The sequence below is a fragment of the Suncus etruscus genome, chromosome 3, assembly GCF_024139225.1.
Source record: "Suncus etruscus isolate mSunEtr1 chromosome 3, mSunEtr1.pri.cur, whole genome shotgun sequence".
In the NCBI taxonomy this organism is placed as follows: domain Eukaryota; kingdom Metazoa; phylum Chordata; class Mammalia; order Eulipotyphla; family Soricidae; genus Suncus; species Suncus etruscus.
The window spans coordinates 142765268-142774413 of NC_064850.1; the positions used below are offsets into that span (position 1 = coordinate 142765268).

General features: G+C 35.5%; 1 non-coding gene across 1 annotated transcript; it reads right to left on the reverse strand.

The window, feature by feature from the left end:
• Nucleotides 1-8157: 8157 nt before the first annotated feature.
• On the reverse strand, nt 8158-8263 carry LOC126005678 (U6 spliceosomal RNA). The gene has a single exon (XR_007494719.1). It is a non-coding gene; the product is annotated as a U6 spliceosomal RNA (small nuclear RNA).
• Between the last annotated feature and the right edge of the window lie 883 nt (nt 8264-9146).

The window sequence follows — 9146 nt, forward strand, 5'->3', positions numbered from 1 at the left end:
TAAAACTAAGAGGAAAGAAAATAAAAAAAAGGTTGGGGCTAGGGGCCAAGTGATCTTGGTTGCATTGGTGGGGAAATAATTAAGGACATAACTAAATATCCCAGCCAAAGTCAATGATCATAGAATCAAGAAACCTAAACTTTAACCATCTAAACTCAAAGGGGCCCGTTACACTGACAGGTCAGGGGGCAGAGGGTGGTGAGATAGGATGCACTCTGGATCCTTTGGTGGAGGGAGGTTGACACTGGTGGTGGGAAGTGCCCTGACTCATATCTGTATATTGTATATCTGAAATTCAACTATCAAGGACTCTGTAGATAACAATTGTTTCAATAAAATAAAATTTAAAATAAATGTCCAATAATTATGGCATTCCACTGCTAATAGGGTAGCTGCAGTCAATTTGCAAGCAATGACTATAGGTAATACTTCACAATAATGTGGCCTTCATCAGCATAAAACAAATGGTGAGTCACAAATCTGATATGCAAATGAACCATCCATATATGGAGTTTAATTTGACCCAGTTTATAATATGGATGTAATGCCATGCTCAGGTGGCAATGATGTGCCCCTGTATAGTGCAAACTTCATTCTATATTTCTTACCACAGTACATACCTTTATCATAAAGATTGACATAAGTGAACTGGACTGTCAGATAAACTTTCATAATTTATTTTTAACATCTATGGTACTGAAGAATGGTAACTTTAATGTCTAATCTGTGGCCTTTCTCCCAACTGGAAAATCAGATATTAGGTCTTTTTCAGCAATCTTAGAATTAGTAAATATAACAAAGTTGGCCTTCAGAGAATAGTCTAAGTAAAGAGTTATGGTGTTGGATTCAGTTCATTGTGGAGGTTGGCTCTTGCCGCTGTCTTTCTTCTAAAGTTGACATTGGGATTAGAAATCAGCTATTGATTGTAGTGAAGAGCTTGTGTTCCTCCTAGTAGCGGTTCCAGAACTGGTTCATGTTATCTACTCTAAACTAATTGATCAATAGATGGACAAAAAACCCAGGAGGTGGGACCTGATCATGCAACTTGGCACTGAAAAAGAAACCAAGGGGGATGGGGAGGGTGGGTATTTGGGGGGGGGGGTTATTTTCTTTATTTTTGGAAGAAAGTAAGAGTCGGACTGAAAGAAAGTTCAAGTGACACTGTGGAAATTTGAAACAAGAGGGGATGTCATGAAGGCAGCTTTTCTTTTTCTGCGGAAAAAATAGGCATGGGCTACAGGACTATTTAAAATGTCTCATTTACAGTATAAGCGCAAAGGTAGATGTAATTTTTACACCTATGAGTATTTGTCTGATTTCTGTCTTTTCCTCACCATTGGAAATCTATTCTTTATGTAAATAAGATAAGGTAATCAATAGCCTTATTCAATCTTCATTTCATTCATCAAAGATTGTTCCTATGTAGGTTATTGGACATTTATTGTAGCACTACATAACTGATTAAAAAAATCTGTAAATGAATTAGCACTTTCATATTGAAACAAGCATGCTAGCCTATGTATAAAAATAGCAAAATGTTTGCTGTTTATAAAAAGAAGGGATTTAATGGGGGAGGGGGGACTACATGGGGTAATTCAAGTTATTAATTTAAAATGAACTAGCAATTTTGTACCTGGTGACTTTGTGGTGCACTCACCTCTGATAGTGACTTGAATTCGGTATGTTCAAAGGGGTTAGTGATACTTCATTGCTGCTAAAAGAAATGGCAACTCCCTCGTATCTTGTTTTTTTTCTTCTTCTTAAAACTCTCAGTGTACAAGTGGATATTTGGATAAAGACTTTACTATAACAAATGAGAAAAGATGGTATTTGAAGCATGTAAATTGGGTATTAAGTTCTACTCTTAAAGAGTTGGTCAGAGTATGGCTAAACAACTATATATAGTGCAATCTATTAAAAGAACTTAATTCGGATATTATGTCTTGATTTGATTGCATTTGCTTAATTATAAAATTTCCCCCTTATTGGCCTGTTTTTAATCCTGTACCTACAAAAATGGTAAGTTTTTAATTAGATATTTACCATCTACTCTCCCCACATCCCTTACCTTTCTTATTGGTTGTGGTATCTGCTCTTACGTAGATATGCTGAAGGCACATGGTTCCCTCCATAAACCACTATTGATACCACTGCAAAAAATAGTCAGTAACAAGACAGTATAGGGAGGCTGGCTGGCTTCCCTCTGTCCTGTCCTGACTGCATGTTCAAAAGTAAGCCTTTATTAATCTTAAAAACATCTATCGGATGAGTCATACATTGGGTTATTTTTTTATATACATGTATACACAAAATATTTCAAATTGAAACATCTCAATGGATTCAAAACTATTAAATGCTGTTGTCTATAACAGACCAGAAAATTTATAACTGTAAAAATGAAACATGCACATATTGATATTTAAAATGCATAATGAAGAAAACCCATTGGTATTGTGTTTTTCTTGTATGCCAGTAACTAAGCCACTACTGTTGGCAGTGTTTGGTTTTCTATTTTAACACTGAAGGAGTGAAAGCATTTCCTATATTTATGAATTTCCTATGAAAATCTTGGCAAAAAAATATTGTCTAAAAAAATGTGTGGGTGAAACTGTTAATCAAGTGTGTTTTTACTCCCCGTCCCCCCAAGTTGGACACCATCTGTATACTTTAGGTTGCATTAGAGGATTTTGTTATTATATAAAAATAAAATTTAATTGAGTTGTATCTGTACAAAAAAAAAAAGAAATCAGCTATTGAAAAGATAAGCTTTCAAATTGTAGTAAAGTAATCCCGGGGAAACCTCTTCTGTCAGACTGTGGTCCCTATGACTACTTTGCCCTAAATTTCTATGTTACTCTCCTCAGAAATTTCTTGAAATCTGGTACATTCAGCAAGTATATATAGGGACACTCAATGCCAGTATTAGAGTGGGTATATATATCATAGGTATTTTCAGACTGTACCAGATGAAACTGATCTGAGTCCATAGAGTTGGTCTATATAGAAGGAGCTCGGGCAGAAAAAATGTTTCAGGTGAGGCTTTAATGCAGGTACATGGAGTATGTGTATAGTATATGGAAATTGATGGCACTGCTTCACTTTTATTAAACTCAGCATAACTGTTTAGTAGAGTTGCCTTTGTACATAGAATGATTCCAACTGCTTTGAGAAAATTCTCATTTATTATTCATTGAGTAACTCTACTTGCTTCCAATCAAAAATTTTCTCCTAAATAAAACGTCATTTCTTTTATCATTAAAGGCAATGAAACACTTTAAGACCAAAGAAAAAATTATTAATACAAAAACTATAATTTTAGCCTGGAGAAAAGCTAAGTATTATAAATAGTTAAGGTTGACTATATTATATTTTAACATAGTGGATATTAAAATTATAAGTTAAAAATAGTCTTATTTATTTGCATATAATTTCACAATAAACAATCCAAAACACAGGACTCTAATTAGTGGAATGAGTATGAATGTTTGTCTTCCAGTTTAGAAAATTTGAGCATCCAAAACCCAGACACTCAAAGCAGCATTGCGGTTCCCATGTGGGGTGTTAGAACCTGAGAATGCTGAGCTAATATGCAAATCGGTAGTCAACTGCTAGTATTGTTTAAATACTAGGCAGGTTCCCTTTCACCAAATAACTCTCAACAGCTCATTTCAGTGACTGAAAATGCATCATCAGTTTTTTGGCCTTTTTTGTTGTCCTTTTAAACTATCAATATCCCCAGAGAACTAATAGGCTACCAGCCAACAATCCCTTTCTGAAATGCTGAGTATAATGGAGAACAGAACCTCTGGCTGAATTTGGACACGATTTATCTTTGACACACTATAATATGATAATACTCTATTGATGCTTTAGTTTAGGCCAATTTCTTAAAAGAGTTGTGTGGGCTGCTTTTTTATATTTTTGCATTTTTATTGTAGTAATATTTATTATATTTAATTATTTTTATTCAGACTTTTGTTTACAATGCTATTAGTAATGGTATCTTTTGAACATAATTTCAGCATCACACTCATCACCAGTGTATTTTCTCTCTGTGTCTCTCTTTTTTTCTCTCTCTCTATTCAAAGGTTCCCAGTACCCTCTCTCCCAACTCCTATCCCCAATTCAAATATGTTGCTCTTGGGTCTTTGATGCCACCTTATTGTGTATCTTTAAATGTCACATATAAAAAAGGTTATTCTATATCTTTCCATTTTCTTCTGACTCCACTCAGCATCATATAATCTACTTACATTTATATTGTTGCGAATTTCATGTCTTTATTCTTTCTTATAGCTGCATTGTATTTTATATGTATACTTAGCAAAGCTGCATCGTATTTTATATGTATACTTAGCAAAACTTCTTGATCCATATATCTGTAGTTGGGCATTTGTGTTGTTTTTATACCTTGTTTATTGTAATAAGAACAACAATGAGCATAGTTGTGTCCTTTAAAATAGTTGCTTTTGTGTTTTGGAGATAGAAACATTGAATTGTATGGTAGTTCTATCTATATTTTATAGATCCCCATATTACTTTCCATAAAGGATAAACCAGATGACATTCCCACCAACAATGGTTCAGGGTTCCTTTCTAATCATACCCCCACCGACAATGGCTGTTGTGCCATATTCTCACAGGTGATAAATCATATTTTTTGTTGTTTTGATTTGCATTTCCTAATTATGAGTGGTGATGATGAGCATATTGCTCATATTTCATATTGATGTAGCAACTCCTATGTAAAAATTTTATTTATAGAATTCTATTTATAAAATCATATTCTAGATAATATAATCAAAATTTTAAAAAGGCAGGCATTACTACTAACCTTTTCTTGGAAGCTACATTAAAATTTTTTATTTCAATTAAAGCTAACTTCTTTCCAGTAAATTAAAAACCATTCATGTAGTTTTACATTTTTAAACATAGTCTATAATATTTGCTCATTTTGTAAACTTGTTTATTTTCTTTTTAAAGTACTATTGGACAGAATTATTTATTAGTCCCTAATTTACAATGAAATGATTTTCAAAAGGTTTCTATTGTCACTTTACATTTTGTCCTGTTTTATTCAGACTTTAAAGTATTGTGAGGCCTCATAGGTATGTATCAGCTTTCATCTTTATTCTATCTCATCTCACATATTGTAACCAGATCATTTGCTTTTATCCTATCACTTTCTTACAAAATCCTTGAATTTGCCCCCTTTTGATTGTAGGACACACTCCAAACTTCTAATAGTTTTCAGCATATTTTGGTTTGCTTGTGGCAGTTTCTAAGGTTATTAAGCTGTTTTCTCTCAGTTCACCGAGCCCTGTCAGGCTGAACAATTTTAGAAAAAACTGCTCCTTTGCCGGCTAGATCTGCTGGCTCTGTCAAAGGTCTTGATGGCTGAGGGAGAAAGCACTTGCCCATGTTGCTTCTAGTGCTTCATTGCTGTTGAGTGCCTGGCTGCTACAGTGACTTCTAGTTGCAGCAGCTGAATTTAGTTTGCCCTTTGTCCCTACATTTGAAAAACTTTTCCTGAGCCCTCCTTGAGACTGCAACCTAAGACTCTCCTGGCAGGGAGAGTCCCAGGCACAAGGGACTCCTCTAAGTGTTAAAGTTTTAACCATCCCATTTTCAATTGTCCCCTGGATTTAGTTGTGATAATTCTTCCATGGAAGTCACACTGATTGAAGAAGACCAATATCATCCCAAACTTTTGAAATTCTGCACCACAATTGGTCTCTGGTGACCTTCTTTGAGTGCCTCCTACCGAGCTCTTCCAGGATGTATTAAACGATGTTGCCAAGTTTACAATGCCTTGGAAGGAAGAAGCAGAATAAAACTTTAGGAGAAATACCGAAATCTTAGACTTGGCATACTGGTATTACTTTAGATGTAATATTCTTGCTAACGTGACACATCGAATACCCTGACCTCCTTTCTAGGGAATAAGCTGAAAAAATATGCAGTGATGCAATAGGCTATGGAGTTGTCAAATTGTGGCTTGAGTTTTGGGAAATATGTAGCTTGTTGAATAGCTGGGGCTTTAGAGAAGGTGATGAACTGGAGCAGCTGGGGATTAAAACTTGCTCAAGTCAACAGATTCAGAAACCTTAGTTTCTCAATATGAACTATATAGGGGATAGTCATTTACGAAAACCCATTTTTCTTGTCTGCTGTGTTTTATGTATAACCGGAATTTTAATTTTTCCCCATTTGTTTCAGTGTGCATGTAATTACTCATGGAAGCATTTTATTAATGGATTCTTTAACATTCTTATCTTGTATTTCCAACATTTGTCACTCAGTCCCAGCCTCCATTGATTTATTTTTATTCATGTGAAGTTCTCCTGATTCTTGGTATTTCATTTGTTTTGTTTCATTTATTTTGGGCATTGTTCTATGAAATTCTGGACTTTATTAAATCAGGTCTCTTCTGATTCTACCCTGAAGAAAGGGAAGTCCTTGTTACTGCTAAGTGGAGACCTAGTTCCCCAGTCACTTTTCCTTGTCTTGTCAGTGTGTGTGTGTGTGTTAGTGGTTCTTTGTCATTGCTGGTTGTGGGAGGAGTCATTTTTCCTCTGGACCCCTAGTGGAAGGGAAAAAAGGCTTCTTCCACCAATATTGCAAGGAGGGGTTTACTCTCCCAGACTTCTTACTCAGCCTTCTCTGATTTGACTCTAAAGCTAGCTGGGTAATTATGGAAGAAGCATATTGCCATCATAAAATATTTTTAACTTTAGAAAGCATTTAGACACATAAGCAGAGGGAAGAATATGACAAGCTCCACATACCCATAATTCAAGTTTAGCAAATATTACCATTTTAATGTTATCTTTCTCCCTCGAAACTTTTTCAAACTTATATATTTAACAACACATGATACTAATTTTTAGTAATTCATGCTTCATAGATAATTAGAAAAATAAGACCAATTCAATCCTCAATTTTAACAAAATCAATAAAATATTGTTATCAGATGTTCATAATATCTTAAAAGTCTTTTTTTTTTACTCTGGTTTTTTTTTTTTTTTTTTTTTTTGGTTTTGGGCACTCAGGAGTGCTCAGGATTAATCCTGATTGTATGCTCAGAAACCTGGGTGGTGGGGGGCGTTGGGAGACCACATGGATGTTCAGGATGAAATTTGGGTCAGTTGTGTGAAAGGCAGGTACTTTGCCCTCTGGCCTCATTCTCAGTGTTTTTTCAATTGCATGTTCTGTTCTTTAAAACAAACAAATGGGGAGAGGGGAGCTGGAGCTATAACACAATAGTTAGGGTGTTTGCTGCTGACCTGGGCTCAATCTCCAGCATCACATATGATCTTTCAAGCACTATAGGAGAGATATCTGAGTCCTGAGCCAAAAGTAATATATGAGCACCACTAGGTAAGGCCCCAAAACTCCCTTCTTGGTACTTGTTGCCTATCTTTCTACTCTTTTTAATGACCAAATTCTGTAAAGAAGATCTCTAATCTTACCGTCTAATTTCTTTATCTCCAATTTGCTTTTAAATTTTTATTTTATTTGTTTTGATGAAATTTATGCTTTTCTTCCCCTTACTTCTATTGTTGATGTGATGTCATGGTGTGTGTGTGTGTGTGTGTGTGTGTGTGTGACATTAGTTGCAGTGTTTACACACTTGGATTATGCTGCATTTAATCTTAAACTTGTGGTACCTAGAATTAGTCCATCAATGTCTAGGACTGTACTTGCCAATGTGGGGTCAAACTGATAAACAAATTAATAGGCTTTTTATGTAAGACAAGTATACTATCACTGAACTATATTCCTATGCTCTTCAATATGTTTTGATTATGATTTTTTGCAACTACAAATCTATTGGGGGTTGGAAAGGTAGTGCAGGGTTTAAGACACTTGCCTTGCATATTGTCAATCCTGGTTTATTTCTGGTCTTCTACAGCACCCAGAGAACTGATCTCTAAAGTTTGAGCTAAGAGAAAAGCTCTGAGAACCACCAGGTGTACCCTCTACTGCATAAATAAATCTATTATAAATAGTCAAGGTCACCAGTGGTGCCCATGTTGTTTTAATATAATGGTTTTTGTTCAATATTCACTCACCACATAGGCAGCAGAGGAAGCTCATATTTCATCTTTCTGAAACACCTTTCCTGGACATCATGGTTGCTTTCTTTTCTTTTTAATAAATATGGAACGCTTCATGAATTTGCGTGCCATCCTTGTGCAGGGGACATGCTAATCTTCTCTGTATCGTTCCAATATTAGTATATGTGCTGCCAAAGCAGCACTACTTTCTATTTTTATACTTAACTAGTTACTCTGCTGCTTCTTGATCTCTATTTTGGTATTATTTCAGGAAATGCAGTGCCATCTTCACTTCAATTTTGTGTATAGTTTCCTTGAGCTTCAAAATTTCTGTTTGTTCTCAACTTTTCCCCTGATCTTCAGTTATATGACAAATTAACTGAATGTGTATCTTGTCCTGAAGGTTAAGTGGAGATCTGAAGCTTTAAAACGTCCAAATAAGACTATACTTCTTTCTAAATCACTCTCACTTTAGTAAATGGCAAATACTAAAAGGAAAGCAATTAATGGGACTAGTTGATGCTTTAAAGTTGTCTGTGAAAACCTCTTTGAAAGGTAATTGGAGCAGACATTAAAACAATGGAAAATCTTCATTCAGGAATCAATACAAACAAGATGCAAGAGAAAAGGAGAATAGGAGATAAACAAAAGGGGTGAGATGAGAGGAGAGTCACAGAGGGAAATGGATCCATATATATATTTATATATCCACATATGTGTGGGAGTTGTTATTATTCGTTTCCTTATGCCTACATTCATCTATCAATAAAATTTTTTATTTCTATCTTTAAAATAAATCTGAAATCTGGGGCCGGGCGGTGGCGCTAAAGGTAAGGTGCCTGCCTTACCTGCGCTAGTCTAGGACGTACCGCGGTTCGATCCCCCGGCGTGCCATATGGTCCCCCATGCCAGGAGCGACTTCTGAGCGCATAGCCAGGAGTAACCCCTGAGCGTCACCGGGTGTGGCCCAAAAACCAAAAAAAAAAAAATCTGAAATCTGACTGGATTCCATTCATTGCTTTCATTACTACTATCTTTTTCCAAGTCCCAGCCATCATTCAGTAGACTTTTCAGTGGTCTTTCATT